Source organism: Eucyclogobius newberryi, unplaced genomic scaffold, assembly GCF_026437365.1.
Source record: "Eucyclogobius newberryi isolate DKJ021-1_F unplaced genomic scaffold, fEucNew1.0.hap1 SCAF_8, whole genome shotgun sequence".
Classification (NCBI taxonomy): Eukaryota; Metazoa; Chordata; class Actinopteri; order Gobiiformes; family Gobiidae; genus Eucyclogobius; species Eucyclogobius newberryi.
The window spans coordinates 25716298-25732891 of NW_027316500.1; the positions used below are offsets into that span (position 1 = coordinate 25716298).

At 40.3% G+C, this 16594-nt stretch overlaps 1 pseudogene; it reads left to right on the forward strand.

Moving 5' to 3' along the window:
- The first annotated feature begins 11616 nt into the window (after nt 1-11616).
- On the forward strand, nt 11617-16241 carry LOC140351534 (NXPE family member 3-like; annotated as a pseudogene).
- Nucleotides 16242-16594: the final 353 nt, after the last annotated feature.

Consider the following 16594-nt stretch of genomic DNA (forward strand, 5'->3'; position numbering starts at 1 on the left):
ACCAGAAAAACCAGCTCCCCACTTCTACTCCAGCGGCTCCTTCCCTGCAGTGCTCACCCATGGATTCATCTATGATAATAGACACAACCAGCACCATATCACACCTGCCAACGAAACACACTGCCGTCTCGGGTACTCTGACTATGGTCCCGTCAGAACCCACTCCAGAACAAAGATAGATACAGGATTTAAAGCAAGAAGATTACAATGACTACTGGAAGGGGGGAGGAGCTAAAAAGCAGACAGTCCACTTTCAGAGAGGAGTGGAACGACAGAAGAAAACAGGTTTAGACCCATTTGTGTCAACACCAAATCAATGTGGTAGGAGCATTCACAGGAACGGTGGATGAGCATTGATACGACGACGCTTTCCTGAGTGGAGAACTGGGGGTAGGCCTAAATTTGTTTTTCAAGATTTTCTCCTCTTATCTGACAATACTTCATAAAACAATAGACATTTATGTTGCATATGAGGTTTCGCAGGTCTTTCCTTCCTGCTCCTGCAGCAGGAAGTGCAATACTGTGACATTATGTAAATCATCCTGGTTCAATATTTTACAAGAGTAGAAAAGTTATTCTACAAGAGTGTTTTTGTGTTTTATTTATCTGTTTTTTTTATTATTGACTACTGTACCTAATCTGTGTAATAAGACTCTCCCCATTGTGGTGATTTTATGTTATAACTTTGGTGATTTTATCTTATAACTTTTGCTCTTAGAGTGTTAATTGTGGAATGAATGCGGTCTCTTCTCTGCAGTCTAAGCTCTCTCTTTGGACTTTAGGCTGCACTTTGTTTCATGTTTAAAAATGATCAAATCTTTTAGAGCAGAACTTCTCAAAGTGAAAGGCACGAGACATTTGGAGAAATGTGTGCAAATTATGCAACAGGAAAACGGCCAGTGCCAACACACGGTTAATCTCTAGATACAGAGAGCAGCAGAGGAGTGGGTCAGCCTGTCTCTGTGCCCCCGACTCACATTTGTCTCTGTGCCCCTCACACACGTTTGCTCTGTCCCTCCTCTGTCTCTCCTCTGTCTCTCCTCTGTCCCTCCTCTGTCTCTCCTCTGTCCCTCCTCTGTCTCTCCTCTGTCCCTCCTCTGTCCCTCCTCTGTCTCTCCTCTGTCTCTCCTCTGTCCCTCCTCTGTTTCTCCTCTGTCCCTCCTCTGTCTCTCCTCTGTCTCTCCTCTGTCTCTCCTCTGTCTCTCCTCTGTCCCTCCTCTGTCTCTCCTCTGTCACTCCTCTGTCTCTCCTCTGTCACTCCTCTGTCCCTCCTCTGTCCCTCCTTCATGGCGGTTGGCAGCCAACTGCAAAGGTGCATTTACCGCCACCTACTGGATTGAGTGTGGACAGGAGATCAACAGAAACTATTACCAAAAGGGGATTGTAGTGTAACACTACAAAGACGCTCTCATCTCTATACTCTTCCAATTAATCCTGTGTTGTATAAGTAAGTGACCATAGCCTCACATGATCCTTGTGACTGGATTGTATGAAGATTCAAGAAGATTGTAAGAAGATTGAATTCCAGTTTATTATTCATTCATTCATTCATTTGTTACCATCCACCTCGACATGGGCAGGAAGCCAAATGAAGGGGACCTTCTCACCTTTATCAAATAGAAGCCAGAAAAAGTTTGAAAAGCTCTGTTATAGTGTGTTGGCCTTAGAACTGACTAACTTAAATAATGTATCACCTGACAGGTACTGAAGGATCAGAATGAAGCAGAGTGAATTCGTCTTCCTGCTGGTGCTCACGGCAACTGTCATCTTTCTGCTCAGTTACAAAAAGGTACTGTCGTGAAGCCATTTTGTGGTGGCTGGATCAATGCTCGTTTGGGGCGTAGGGTGTAGACAAAGGATTCACGCTGACAAAGCTCTGCAAACTTTTTAAGGTAGTTTATTTACAGAGAAAGCAGTGTCAAATACAGGACAGCAGAAAACAGCGCCCTGGGTCCGCTGGTGATCAGGAAGACGAACCTCGTCTCTGGGCGTATCTCGCCTTTATATACTGAAAACGCACAAAGACCGATAAACAATATCTGACAGGTATGACCCTATCCATGTACCAACGGATTATCCAATGAGAGAGCAAGATGTAAAGGTATCCTTATTTGGGTAGCACCAGGGGAGAAGTTACAGAAATGAGATCATGCGCTTACACAGATGTACACAAGGCATCTCAAGGCCTCGCAGCCAATGGAGACATCTCCCATTCGGTAGTTAATCAGATGTGGGCCCCTTACATTCCGTGGAATAGACATTTTGGTAGAAACACACATATTCCTAAAAGCCAGTCTCAGAATGAGGCCTAACTTTGCATGGACCTAGTTTTAATACACTTCATATTCCTCCCTTCTGAGTGATTAAGCTCAGATCAATTAATTAATTAGACACGATCAGCGACAACGAGAGCAAAAACCTGCTTGTCGATGCTTACTTTTGTTTAGCCGGAAAAATTCTCTCGCGGCACCAACCGTCAATTGTTCTGACCGATCTTGGCTACCACCCCTTCTGGCTGTCCTTGATCGTGTTATCTAACGACCTAAACAGCCTCACTCCTTTGATTATCATTAAATTTAAGAGTAAATTTGTATTTAGTCTTAAGTTATTATCCAATTGAATCAATCCTTAATCGCTACTGTGTGAGGATATTCGTGTCGCCGCACAACCTAAACATCAGCACTGGATTATCAACAACACCTCAACACATGAGCATAATTTATTTCATCAACCCTTTACTTATTTAACCAAATCTTTTAATTAACCCTTTTATCATTCTATTATAACTCTTTTCACCACTCCTCTCAGCGAGGATTATGTTGTCTTCAAAGGTGTTGGTATGTTGTGACGTTTGGCTCCAGCGTTCTCCTCTGATATTCTCAATGTCCACTCCAGTTATTGTTATTGTCCATGTCCATTGTCCTTTTAACAGCATTTCAGCATCGTCCTGGGAACAAAAATAACTGAACAGTATCTTGTAGCTTGCAATCTTTTCATGTAAAAACATCCTCTAAAAAGTTTTTTTTTTTTTTTATGTGAACAGAATATAGATGTATATATATATAAGTGTGATAATATAATGGTTAACCAAATTTAATAAGTAAAACAATCCATGGAATGTATACAACAAAAACAATAGAAAATAAATGTAAAAATGTATGTAATGGAATGTAATGTACTGTAATCCTCCCTTAAACCAGAACACTCCTTCTATGTGAGTGATAGGCTAACCATCATTCATGATCATGTGCATGCATCCCCTTTAAGGAACCATCACCATGAATGATAACTCCTGTTGAGTTAATCTAATTTACTATTAACTAATTCTAAACCCCATTTCCATTTTAGCTGTTGATGTAATAGTCAATGTTCTTGCTGTTATAACAGACAACTTCATCTTTGCTGTTGTCCTAGTTAATGTTGATGTCAACGTTGACTCAGTCATCTTGTACTTAATCATTAATGTAATCATTAATGCGAATATTTCTAAACAGCACCAACAACAATCTATAATTTTGTCTTCCCCTATAACTTTCTTATGCAAAACGCCGTTCCTAATTTCTTCTAATCTAAATATTTTTCCCATTATTATAAAGAATATATCTTCTCTGATTATTTCCTCTTCCGCATTTTCCCTTAATTCAAGATTTCCCCTTTTTAGTCACTACTAAATTTAGCTTCCTATTTGGTTTTGAACCCAGTTATCAAATCAACTTCGTCAGTGGAAGTTGCTTAAACCCTTAGTTTAGAGATTTATTTCTGTTCCAATTGTCACCACTGTTTTCCCCATTTCAGACCGATTTGTCTGCAATGTCTGTAGATCATTTCTCATCAAATGTTCCCTCATATATTAACATCTGTTTGCATCTTGTTCTCTAATAGCTTTAAACTATGGTTCTTACCACTAGTGCAAACGCTGCGTTGACATATGTGCACCCGTCACCACTCATGTGGTTTCATTTGAAATTGTAACTCACTTGAACGTTGTCAATGTCAGTGGAAGCTCTTCTCCCAGTTTAAACCTCTATTTTGCTAGATTATTTTCCAAAAGTCAATTTCTAATTTGTTTCCTACATTAATCTAGTCTTTAATCTAGTTTAATCCCCTTAAATCCTATTGAACCCCAATTTGATCTAATTTGATTAAATTTCTAGACTTATTCAGTTTTTTATTATTCACAAATTCTGTCTTTCACCAGAAAGATTCTGTTTGACAGTCTCCACCTCCTTATGATTGTCTACACAAAACTTCACTACACACAAACTTGGCAACAGATTATGCATCTCTTCTGTTCAAGTTTTGAAAGTAGTTCAAAGTAAATATTGTCTCTGGTTGGTGTCTAATTGTCTCTTAACCTCCTCCTTGCACCATGCGCTAAGCCATGTGCTTCAAGAATAATTAGAACCAACAGTCTAACATCAAATCTTTAAAATCTTTAAAATCAAAATCATCTTTAAAATGTAATGTTTTCTTTCAAATTCACAGCATGTGTGACTTAAAGAACTTCTCCTCACTGCATTTTCACCGGTCACAAGGTTTGCAGCTTCTTCGGCTGTTCTGTTTACTTTGTGAGACTTTTAGCACTTAATTTATGTAGTACATTTAGCTATTGCTATTTATTTATTTATTTATTATTATTATATTTTCCAATTCTTCTTGCAGTATGGTAACTTCTTTTGAGACTTTGTCTCCCTTTTTTCCCCATAGTTTCTGTAACATTTGATAAGAGTCTTTATGACACATTTCTTTATTCAGTGAATAATTATCATGTCATCCATGTCTTGAATAATCGTCCTTTATAGATTCTTGTTCAATTTCAGCCAAATTTTCTTCAAAAATTTCAGACTCTGTTTTAGTCCCATGGGAAGTTTTTTCCTCAATCATAATCTTCATAAACCATTGTTCTTCCACCAACTTTTACTTGATTCAGTTTTCGAAGCACTTCTTGATCTTGCTCTCTTTGATCTTCTTTCTTTTTCCGATATAACTCCACTTGGTGAGCTATGTGGTCTGTGTAAATCTTATTTGTCATGCTTCCAAGGCCAACAACTTCTGCCAGTTTATTTTTTACTGGTATCGGCAAGCCTTTTTGAATTTTAGCTCGCAGAATTGATTTCTCCATTTGATTCAACTCTGGATTGTTGCCAGTGACATTTCTCCACACTTGATAAGCTTTTGATACGTATGCTCTTGGATTCTCCTCCAGTCCGAGCGGTTGTAGAATGATATTATCTGGATGAACGTTTGTTGGAAACATCTCACTTAATGTTCTCCATATTGTCCCTTTTCGAGCGACGAACAGCTCTGCGTCGTACACTGCTGTCTTCGCATATTGGTTCAGTCCTGCTTTTGTCAAGACTTCTTGCATCCCTGCCATGCCAAGAATTTGCAGATTTTACATTGCAGCTTGTGTCCCCACTAACATCTCCTCCAGTTTAGCTATCCAGGGGTGTGCCCCATCTTGGAGTATGGGCAACTTTTCCATCAAATCCGACATATCGACATTTTGCCATGGTTTGTATTCCATATTTTGTCCTTTTATTATTATTGGGCACATCTTCTGGTTTATTCCCTTTGGCACTGTTCTGTCACGCAGTTCATAATGCGAAAGCTCTGAGAATGAAAGTCGATGTTTACTAGATGCTTTCGGTCTGTTCTCCGCATTTCTCCAGGATGTTGAATCAGAATCATCACTCTGATCTTGAGTCTCTTCATTTGAATCCGATCCATCTTCTGACTCTTCATCGCTGTCCTCTGTTTCAGTGTCATTGTTCTCCTTTTGTGTTTTGCATGTCACCTTTAATGACTTCTTTCCTTTCTTCTCCGCGGCAGCCAAAACTCTCTTCACAGCTGGATCGTATCCATTCGCTGCTCCTTCTTCTTCATCACTTTTGTCATTTTTGGTGGACAATTTACTGAGTCTTTGTCCCACGGTTTTTGAGCTTGACTTCTTCTTCTTCTTGTTTTTGAGTTTTTGATACATTGTTACAGTTGCTGTAGCTTTACCAGTCTCTATTACGTGTTCATTTTCATCTTCAATTTTGTATCTTCCATCTTGAGTCATCACTGGGAGCTGTGGATATTCTTTTGCAATATCCTGTAATTTCTCGTAAGGTGGAGGCATCTTCACTGTTGCCTGCGTATTTGAGGATGATCTATTGATCTTTACCCTCACCTTTTCCACTATTGGCATGTTCTTTTCACTCTCCATCTTCATTTTATCTCTTCGTTCTTTGTTTTTGAACCATTTTACAACTTCGTTTTAGAACAGTTGCATCACTTCCAATTCAATTCTTCTCTTCTCTTTGCGTTTCCGTCCAATTCTTCCTCTCTTTTGGTTGGCTTTGTATGTTTCGATCAACACCTGTAGTATTTTAATTACGTCCTTCACAAGATGATTGTTTATCTGCACCAAATCCACTGTAGTATTTAGTCTTGATGTCGCCATCATGCTATATTTTCTTTCTTTAGATTTATTTTATTTTATTTTGTTAAATTAATTTACCTCAACGTAGTGTTTTCTCTAACACTTCTCAAGTTATTTAGTCCGTTTGATAAAAACTTCAAAGATCGTTTGCAAACCTCAGCAGATGTGAAAGAAATTGGTGTTCAATGTCAATCAAAAATCTGAATTATAACTAAAGAGTAAAAATAAATCCAATGTCTATCAAAAACCAAAGTTATTTTTATCTAACTAAAGAGTAACAATAAACAAATTCAAAATTATACCTTATCCAATTAACCTTAAGATATGAGAAAATCAAAGCTATATTTTTATTCAATTGAAGTTAAATTTCAGCAAAATCTCAGGATACGCAGTGGACCAACTAAAAATGTAAAATTCTTAATTGTAGAAATATGTCTTATCGTATGGACAACACCAATAATCAGAAATTGGTGACCAATGTAAATCAGGTCAAAGTTATTTTCTATCTGACTTAACAATACACAATTCCAAAATGTACCTTATTCGACTCAAATTAGGATATTGTATCACTGGTTATTCAAATTATGATATATATATATATATATATATATATATATATATATATATATATATATATATATATATATATATATATATATATATATATATATATATAACTTAATTTTTATCCGATCAAGTAGCATAAAAACAATTCTCTTAACTCACAATGGACCACACCAATGCAACGGTTCTCAATTATAAAGATACGCCTTATCTTATGTAATTATGTGTACTCCCCAACAATCAGTCATTGCCAAGTTTTTGCATAACAGAAGTATGTGATTATAAATGTGTAATTACACAGTCTTTTTTAATGCAAGAGTTTGTGAATAGAAACAAACTGGCCTTTTCCAAGGTCTTCTCCTCCAGTTGACGGCTTGGTTTCGTCAAACTGTTCCGCTCCGTTTCCTGTCTCCTTCTGTCACTCCGATCTCGTATGTTGTCGCAATAACAGAAAAGAAAAAACAGTGATTAGTTCACGTTAATCCTTTGCCAATTCAGGTTATTTCAAACAATTATCATAACATAATTTTCATCATGAATAATTTTCTTAATCATCCAATAAAGTATCTTATTTTTGTAATACCATCATTCGTCCTTCACTTATCTATTTATTTATTTATTTATTAATTCATTCATTTCTTTCTATTTTCTCGTTAATTAACCTCTTTTCATCTCCAACTTCCTCCCTTTTATTATTAATCCTATAATAATAAATCGAGTACAGCCTGTGATAACAAACGGTCGAGATTGCCTCTTAGTCCGATGTATCTAACAATCTGCTTTTTTCTCTCTCTCTTTTCCTGCTACTTCTTCGCACCCTGCTCTGCCTCACACACATGTAGGAGGAGCCAATAGCTCCGCCCCCAATAGCGTTAACCTGCTCAGTCTTTCTTCCTGTCCTCTGTCTGGGCACTTCCGCCGTGCCTTCCCTCTTTCTCTGTCTTTCTTCACACCCTGTAGGAGGAGCTAAACTCCGCCCCCGACTTCTAAAAACTATCTCAAACGCGGTCCAGTTGTCCCCCTTGAAACATCTCTTAACAGACTCCACAGAGCGAAGAAATTGATATAAAAATGACCGACAAAAACGACTCCACACTCCGGATCAGCACCCACACAAAGACAACATCTGCTGCTCAACTTAAAGTAAATTTCTTTTTACTTAAAGTTAAACTTCACGTTTCTTCAAACTTAGAAAGACTCTCTGTGTTCTCTCTCAGGCCGCACCCTAAAAACACAATTTTACTCTGCAAACAAAGAAACGCACAAAGACAAAATAACCTTCGAGTTCCAGCCTCAAGGATAACTAACCAAAAAAACAAAATCCCACATAAAAACCAACAAACAACAAACTCGAGTAACGTAAAACTTATTGCATGCTTTTTAATCTCAACTTTAAACTGTAACAGCGCTAAAAACTAAATCTTCTCTCTTCAGTTTAGCAATTTGCTCCCTTCCCCTTTCTCCTTCTCTCTCTCAGACACTCACTGACACACCAAAACGCAGCAGCAGAAAGGAAAACGAAAAAGGTGGGGACTTAGCGCCTGGAGCTCTCTTTAACCTTTAAACTTCAACAGTAACGTTACTTCTCAAAACACAAAGACCCATTCTGAGGGTCAAACTGTCCCCGGGGCACTACTTTATTATCTTCTTTTTCTTTCAACTTAAAACTTCGGCGTTTCTTCGAACTTGAAGAAACTATTCCCAGGTACTTTTTATTCTCTTTTCAACACAACCACCTTAGGAACAATAATGCATTTTTTTTTTTCTCTCTCTCCTGGCCAGGGTTAACATCTACTACCGTAACGACTTTACGTCACGTCTTCCTCTCTCTCTTCTCTCCTTCTCTCTCTGCTCGGCGCACACAGACACACAGAACTGCAGGCCGCACACACGGAGCAGAAACGAGAAATGAGCAAAGGTGGGGGCTAGATCTCACCTCTCTGCCGTTTTAATTCTGACAGGTTCTTTCCGTTAACCGTCTATATTTTCAGTTTTAGTTCAAAATACATTTTTGGACACGTATATCATCACTTAGATACTAGTCTGACTCTTCACCGAGGCCTACGGTAAATAATGCTAAATCTAGGGTCTTTGATCACTACGTCTCCTCAGTATTTAGACAAAAACAATTTATCTTTCCAAATTCAACTAACACATTTTTAGACGTGTCCCCCTTTCCCACACACGCGCCTCACCGAGCATCACCTCCACACAGCTCTTTAACGGAAACAGGCATAGGACAACAGCACTCACACAGCATCAAACCAAAGGTCGAAAGGTAAAACTCACCTAGGCCAATGATTTTCTGCTGTTTAGAGGCTTCGATCCAGTCTGCAATCCGTCCCGATTTCGTGGCGCCATTTTGTGTCGTGACGCCATTTTGTGGTGGCTGGATCAATGCTCGTTTGGGGCGTAGGGTGTAGACAAAGGATTCACGCTGACAAAGCTCTGCAAACTTTTCAAGGTAGTTTATTTACAGAGAAAGCAGTGTCAAATACAGGACAGCAGAAAACAGCGCCCTGGGTCCGCTGGTGATCAGGAAGACGAACCTCGTCTCTGGGCGTATCTCGCCTTTATATACTGAAAACGCACAAAGACCGATAAACAATATCTGACAGGTATGACCCTATCCATGTACCAACGGATTAGCCAATGAGAGAGCAAGATGTAAAGGTATCCTTATTTGGGTAGCACCAGGGGAGAAGTTACAGAAATGAGATCATGCGCTTACACAGATGTACACAAGGCATCTCAAGGCCTCGCAGCCAATGGAGACATCTCCCATTCGGTAGTTAATCAGATGTGGGCCCCTTACATTCCGTGGAATAGACATTTTGGTAGAAACACACATATTCCTAAAAGCCAGTCTCAGAATGAGGCCTAACTTTGGCATGGACCTAGTTTTAATACACTTCAGTACATTTTACAAATCGTACATTTTAAGATTGTGAAATTGTTGGTGGTTTGAAAATGCAGCTCCTGAATGAGCTGGGATGCATCATCAGTGATGTTCTAAGGGTCATAGGGGGTTTTGGGTCTTTCAAAATCAGACATCGTCTCCCAGGTGACCCCTCTGACTGATATTGATCAGATCCTAGATTGCATCATCAGCAGCACCAGTCTATTGGCTAGCCCTCTTTAATCAAAGAGACCAACCTGGTAGCTTTTTCCGCTGCTTCTTTGTTTGAGCATATTGCTATCCTCTTAGATGCTACAGACATCCCTAGCCCCATTAGAGCTTTACTTATGGAATGTCCAGCAAATGATCTGCAATCCATTTACATTGGTTTCCAATCCCCAATTTCTGCTCCTCCTCTGAAGGTCGTCCATGTTCTCCTCCCACATCGTGACTTGATGTAGAAAAATTCAGTTGTATCATTCGGCCCTGAGATGGGCTATCAACATCCTATTGTAACCTGACTTTCACTTCTTCCTCACTGAGTACCGGATTAGCATCAGAATGCCCCGGGCATCTCTTGCTCCGGGGTTTCAAAACATTATTACATACATTTGGAAGTTTGATTCTTAAATCTTGTGAAGAAAACCCATCCTTAATACAAATACAGTGATAACTGTAGGCACATGATATTCTAATATGATATTCCCACGGTGCTTTCAGTAGATGATGTGCAGTTTAGTGAAGGGATTATGACTGTGTGGGCAAAATGTTGTTGTTTTTTTAATTAAAGAGACAGGAATTTCACAGGACATGGATTCATGGAGTCTCCAAAATGTTTATTCTCATACTCCAGGACATATACAAACGTGTATATCATGTATGTTCATGAACATACATGATATACATACTGTAAACACACTGGATTGTAGCCATGGGCTCATTTCCATCCGTTGTCCCGCATTCACTCTCACAAACACTCTTATTCATATACCAGTATACATGGACACTGAAGGAAAGTTGTGTGAAGTGTCTTGCCCAAGGATTCAACAGTATGCAATACTTCCCCAATGTGGCACCCGGCATTCCAGGGCTCTCCCGAACCACAACGCCTACTGTTATATACTATATATAATATATTGTAATATACTAATACTGCCACTTGTCCAAATTGTGGTAAATGTCTGTAAAATACCCCCACAATTATGTGTAATTAAGTCATTAAAAGCATAGCTAGCCACAGTGCTTTGTAATATGGGGCCTTTAAATGGATCATAATTGTTTAGTAAATCAGGGGAATTGGCATTTTTCAACCTTTCACATTTCATTTTTGGGGCCCTCCGCCTCTCACTCTTACTCAGTGTTTTTGCTTCTTTTGAAAGTACAGTGGATATTATTCAGCTCCTTTAAAATGTTTCACTCTTTGTTTTATTGCAGCCATTTTGGTGAAAAAAAAACAATTGTATTCATTATTGTACATTCAGCACCCCAGAAAAAAACAGAAATGTAGACATTTCTGCACATTAAAAAAGAAAAACTGGAATATCGCATTCAAATAGACCCTTTGCTGTGACCCTTTTGCATATTTAACTCACATGCTCAATTTCTTCTGATCCTCCTTGAGATGTTACTCCTTCATTAAACTGTGTTTAATTAAACTGATTGGAGGAAAGGCACACACCCGTCTATATAAGGCCTTAGTGCAGTGCATGTCAGAGCAATGAGAACCATGAGGTCGAAGGAGCTCAGAGACACATTTGTGGCAAGGCATGGATCTGGCCAAGGTTACAAAAGAATTTCTGTGGCACTCAAGGTTCCTAAGAGCACAGTGGCCCCCATAATCCTTAAATGGAAGAAGTTTGGGATGACCAGAACTCTCCCTAGACCTGGCCGTCCAGCCAGACTGAGCAATCGTGGGAGAAAAGCCTTGGTGTGAGAGCTAAAGAAGGACCCAAATATCATTGTAGCTGAGCTCCAGAGATGCAGTAGGGAGATGGGAGAAAGTTCCACAAAGTCAACTATCACTGCCTCCACCATTCGGGGCTTTATGGCAGAGTGGCCCGACGGAAGCCACAACTGTCACGGGTATGGTGAGGAACCAAAAGCAGCATAGGTAAATGGAATATAACTTAGTAATGACTTTTATTTACAACAGTGGATTTTAAAAGTTTATACAAAGTCCGGGGATCTTTTAGCCACAGAGCCGAGCAGGCGTCTTTCCAAGAGGGAACAGGCGAAAATTCTTGTCTTCAGTCGATCAGTGTCAATCGACATTGGAGTTTCTGGCTTAAACCTATTGGTTTGCATTGCCGTTTTTTCTACGCACTCATTGAATACTTACGACAATTATCCAGACAGCTAAACACAAACGCACTTATATTTTCATCTTCCTCACATCTTTGGTCACATGACCATTTAAATAGTGGTCATGCAACTGGTGTTTTTTCACTTGCCCTGATGAGGACTCAGTTGTAGGTTGAAACTTGTTGGCATAAATTAAAACATTAAAAACAGCGTGGCTCTGATGAATGCATTTTTCCTGTTGTGTGAAGCACTTTGAATTGCCTTGTGTATGAAATGTGCTCTACAGATAAACTTGCCTTTCCTTTGTTTCCCAGCATGTCCTTCACATGTTACAGTTGAATCCTCTACCCCTCCTCCCCAAGCATATTAGCAATAAAAGTGGGGTTTGCTTGTGATGTGGTGCATAGCAGCAGGCTCTATGATATGATGTAGGTGATGATGTATTTTTCTATTTTTAGGGCTACAACTCCAACCATTGGTACAAAACACCTACTGTCCGCTTCACACCTGAGAACTTCACCACACAGTCTAAACCTGAGGTCCAGAGGTGCAGTTATAAGTACCTGTCTCCAGAAAACACAGAAGAAGGCCGCAGACTTCTGGACTCTATAACCTGGCCTGAAACCCCGCCTCTGCCAAAACCATTTTCACTGGATTTGACAACGAGTGCTTCCAAAAGCATATTCGCCATTGTGCCTCGAAGGGGAGGCTGGCGTGTGGGAGAGAAGCTGACTGTGACGATCCAGGTGAACGATTACTTTGGAAACCCAAAGAAGGGTGGAGGTGACTTTCTTATTGCCAGGCTCCAAAGCCGGGAGCTAGGGGCAGGTGTAGTGGGACAGGTGAAGGATCACCTCAATGGAACGTTTACTGCACTGTTTCCTCTACTTTGGAAAGGGACAGCAAATGTAGAGGTAAGAATTTCATGATTGTACCCATGTTGAGGGTTCATAAAAAGCAAGATAATATATCATTTTATGATAGGAGTTTGTGCAACTTCCTCTCACTGACTCCACAGCACTAAATGTACATGCAACACATTATTACATTGGTACAGTGGTTAGCATTCAGGACTTACAGACATGAACATCAGAGGTGGAGACCCGTTTGGTGTGGGACCAGTTTGTGTGTCAAGAACTGGCCTGTCCTAAGGGTTTGATGCTTTTCCATAGTAAAAGAATAAAAGCACACCGAAGGCCGATTTTTAAAACCTAAAATCGTCGCTTTTATCAATTCAATTTGATTTTTATATTCATAAAAGTCAGGAATATAATACACACAACTAAAATTAGAAGTTATTTTATTGGCACTGGCACATACTGTTGCGGAAACTATTCTATAACAAATGACAGAGAAAATGAGGCAAAATATAACCAAGTTGTCTTGTTCAAAAGTGGTTCTTTATTTTAGCCGTGCACAGCCAAAAAGCTCTCCCTGACATTTGTCTTTCTGTCCCTCCCTGATCTGACCAGAGCAAACATTGAGTTCAGCTTATTAAGGCACAACAGGTGCCACGTATGCACAAAACCAGTCTAAACATATTGCAGAAAAACACACTCAATGTTCTACCGCATGCGAGACATCCTTGGATCCGCAGCTGTCAGTCTGTTTACCCAGGGATGTCTGCATACAGAGTCATAATAAGTGTGACCCGGATGTTACACATATGTTGACCTAAGTTCTATGGCATCAGGCAAAGACATTACATTTTTACACCACAGTATGGACCCCTCTGGATGATGCATTACTAAAACATACCACTCTGGATAAGACCAGTTCTCATACACTGCGGGTGGATGAGAAGATGAAGTGCAAGTGTGTTTCATCTGCAGCCCTGTGAGCCGGCTACACCCTCTGCCACACACTTGCTGAAACGAGGGGATGAGGGAACACAAAACTAAACCATTACAGCCGCGCCGCGGCTCTGCAGACACTCCCATAAAGGAAAGGTGCATAGGTCCTAGGCACAGACAGCAACAAATACCTTTGTTGGAGGTCATCAGGGAGGCCATCCAGAAATCCACCCTCCAGAATGTAAATCAAGAAGAGTACCAACTTTCTCATATCAAGTTGGACTGCAGATTGCGCTGTTTTAGGAATTAAGGCAGCGCCAAAATCTTTGAATTAGCTGACCAAATACATCACAGTAACACCAGTGACACTTATGGGGACGTGTCTATAAGAAATCATAATTTTATTAAAACGTGAAGAGCTAAAGAACCTAACCTAATTTTGCCTCTGCTACAGTCTAATTTACCATAATTATAATTATTAGTAGTAACAAGCTATTTACAGAGAAACACCAGATTTTGTCAAGTCATTCTAACCTGACCAACCCAAATCATTCCCTTACACACCACATTCATACTAGGGAGGGTGAAGTATCTTGCCAAAGGACACAACCACAGTATTTATTGGTTAGAGCTGGCATTGGACCAGTGACCATTGGGGTAGTTGGTGTAATACTCAGAACTTATCACTGGTGTTGGTCCTTTGCAGGTGATGCTGGTGCACAGCAGTGAGTCCATCACTGTCTTATAGCGTCTGACAGAAGAGCACCCTGACAGGGTTGACATCGTCAGTGACTTTAAGTTTAGAGGGCTCAAGGAAACGACCTCATGTAACATGTGTCTGGATCCACACAAAGCTCCACTGTGTAACTATTCCGACCTCAATACTGGAGAGCAATGGTTCTGCTACAAACCCAAAAAACTGGACTGTGACACACGGATCAACTACTTCCTACGAGGAGTCAGCCGGAGAATCAGCAAGGAAGAAGAAGCCCTGTTCCAAAGGTAGGAATGATATTTTGATTAGTTAAGTTAAATTCAATTATAGCTGCCTACTTTAGGATGAAACAATTATTCATGCACTGCCAATTTAAAATTCAAAATCTACAACATCTATGTTTGTGTTATAGGAGAATCAACTTGAAAGTCCCTCTCACGGCCTTAGGAAATTACACGATCATAATTTTGCCACAAGCAGGTATTGTGTTAAAATGTGCTTTTCAACCCACATTAGATAAGATAAGATAATGTAGAAAACCTAAACTCATTGTAAACGTCAAAACACACATACAATTGATTGCAAATCCATTCAATTTCAATTGTTCAGGTGAGTCACATGAGGCGAGTCCAGGACCTTCTGGATATTATTTCAACAACCAATGGCGACCGATAGGTGGCCCTGCAGTGCGCCAGTTCAACAACGCTGCAGTCATCACTGCCTGTCTCAAAGGGAAACAAGTTTATCTGTTTGGAGACTCCACCGTCAGGCAGTACTACCTTCACATCACAAAAACACTACCTAGTAAGTATCATGGGCAGTTACACCCTTCTACCAAGTAGCATTGTCCTAGTGAGGATGTTTATACATAATTTGAGTGACGTATGAACCCCAGCACCTGGAGGAAAGCTTGCTTGGCTACAGTTGATGTTCTCTGCCCAATTCTAGCCGAAGCCCCTTGTTTTACACTCACCCTTTCTCTTTCAGATCTACAGACGTTTGATAAGCACAGTTCATCTCAATGTGGCCCTTTCTTGGCTGTCGACTACACCAACGACATCATGGTGGAGTTCAGCAGCCACGGGCCTCCGTCCATTCGCCATACCCCTATCCTTTTGTCCCAGCTGCGATACGTGGCTAATGAACTGGACAGAGTGACTGGCGGACCCAACACTGTCATAGTGGTAGCCGTGTGGGCCCACTTTAACACTTTCCCCATGGAGGTCTACTATCAGCGGCTCATGAACATTCGCAAAGCAGTGCAACGTTTGCTTAACAGAGCTCCGGGCACCAAAGTGATCATCCGAACTGCCAACATGAAAGACCTGGACCTGGACGTGTGCATGTACGCCAGTGACTGGTACTCCCTGCAGTGGGACAAGGTGCTCCGGGCTGTGTTCAAAGACACTGGGGTTTTCCTGTTGGATGCTTGGGAGATGGTACAGGCTCATTACCTCCCCCATAACCTCCACCCACAACCAGAAATCATCAAACTTATGATTGATGGAGTGCTAACCCACACCTGTCCTGGAAATTGAGATTGATTACACAAGCACAAAGACGCAAATGAGAGCTATTCTGCCATTTTTATATTCTTAACCTAAAAACTTATTAGCCTATTATGTTCTTTTCCATTTCAGTCTTTTTTCTCTAACTTTCCTGCTACTGATGATTTTTATTTTTTTATTAGTGACATGGGTGTGTTCTTGTGTTAAAAATGTGCTGGTGTTGTTTTCAGGAAAATTATGAACCATTTGACTGTAACGTGTACCAGTATGTGTAGAACTGTGTGATTGACTGTGACGGAGCTGCCTAAGTCAGCCCCGGCAATGACACACGCACGCACAACCGCACGCTCCCGTATCCCACTTCTGACACCATATGTGGTGGACTCG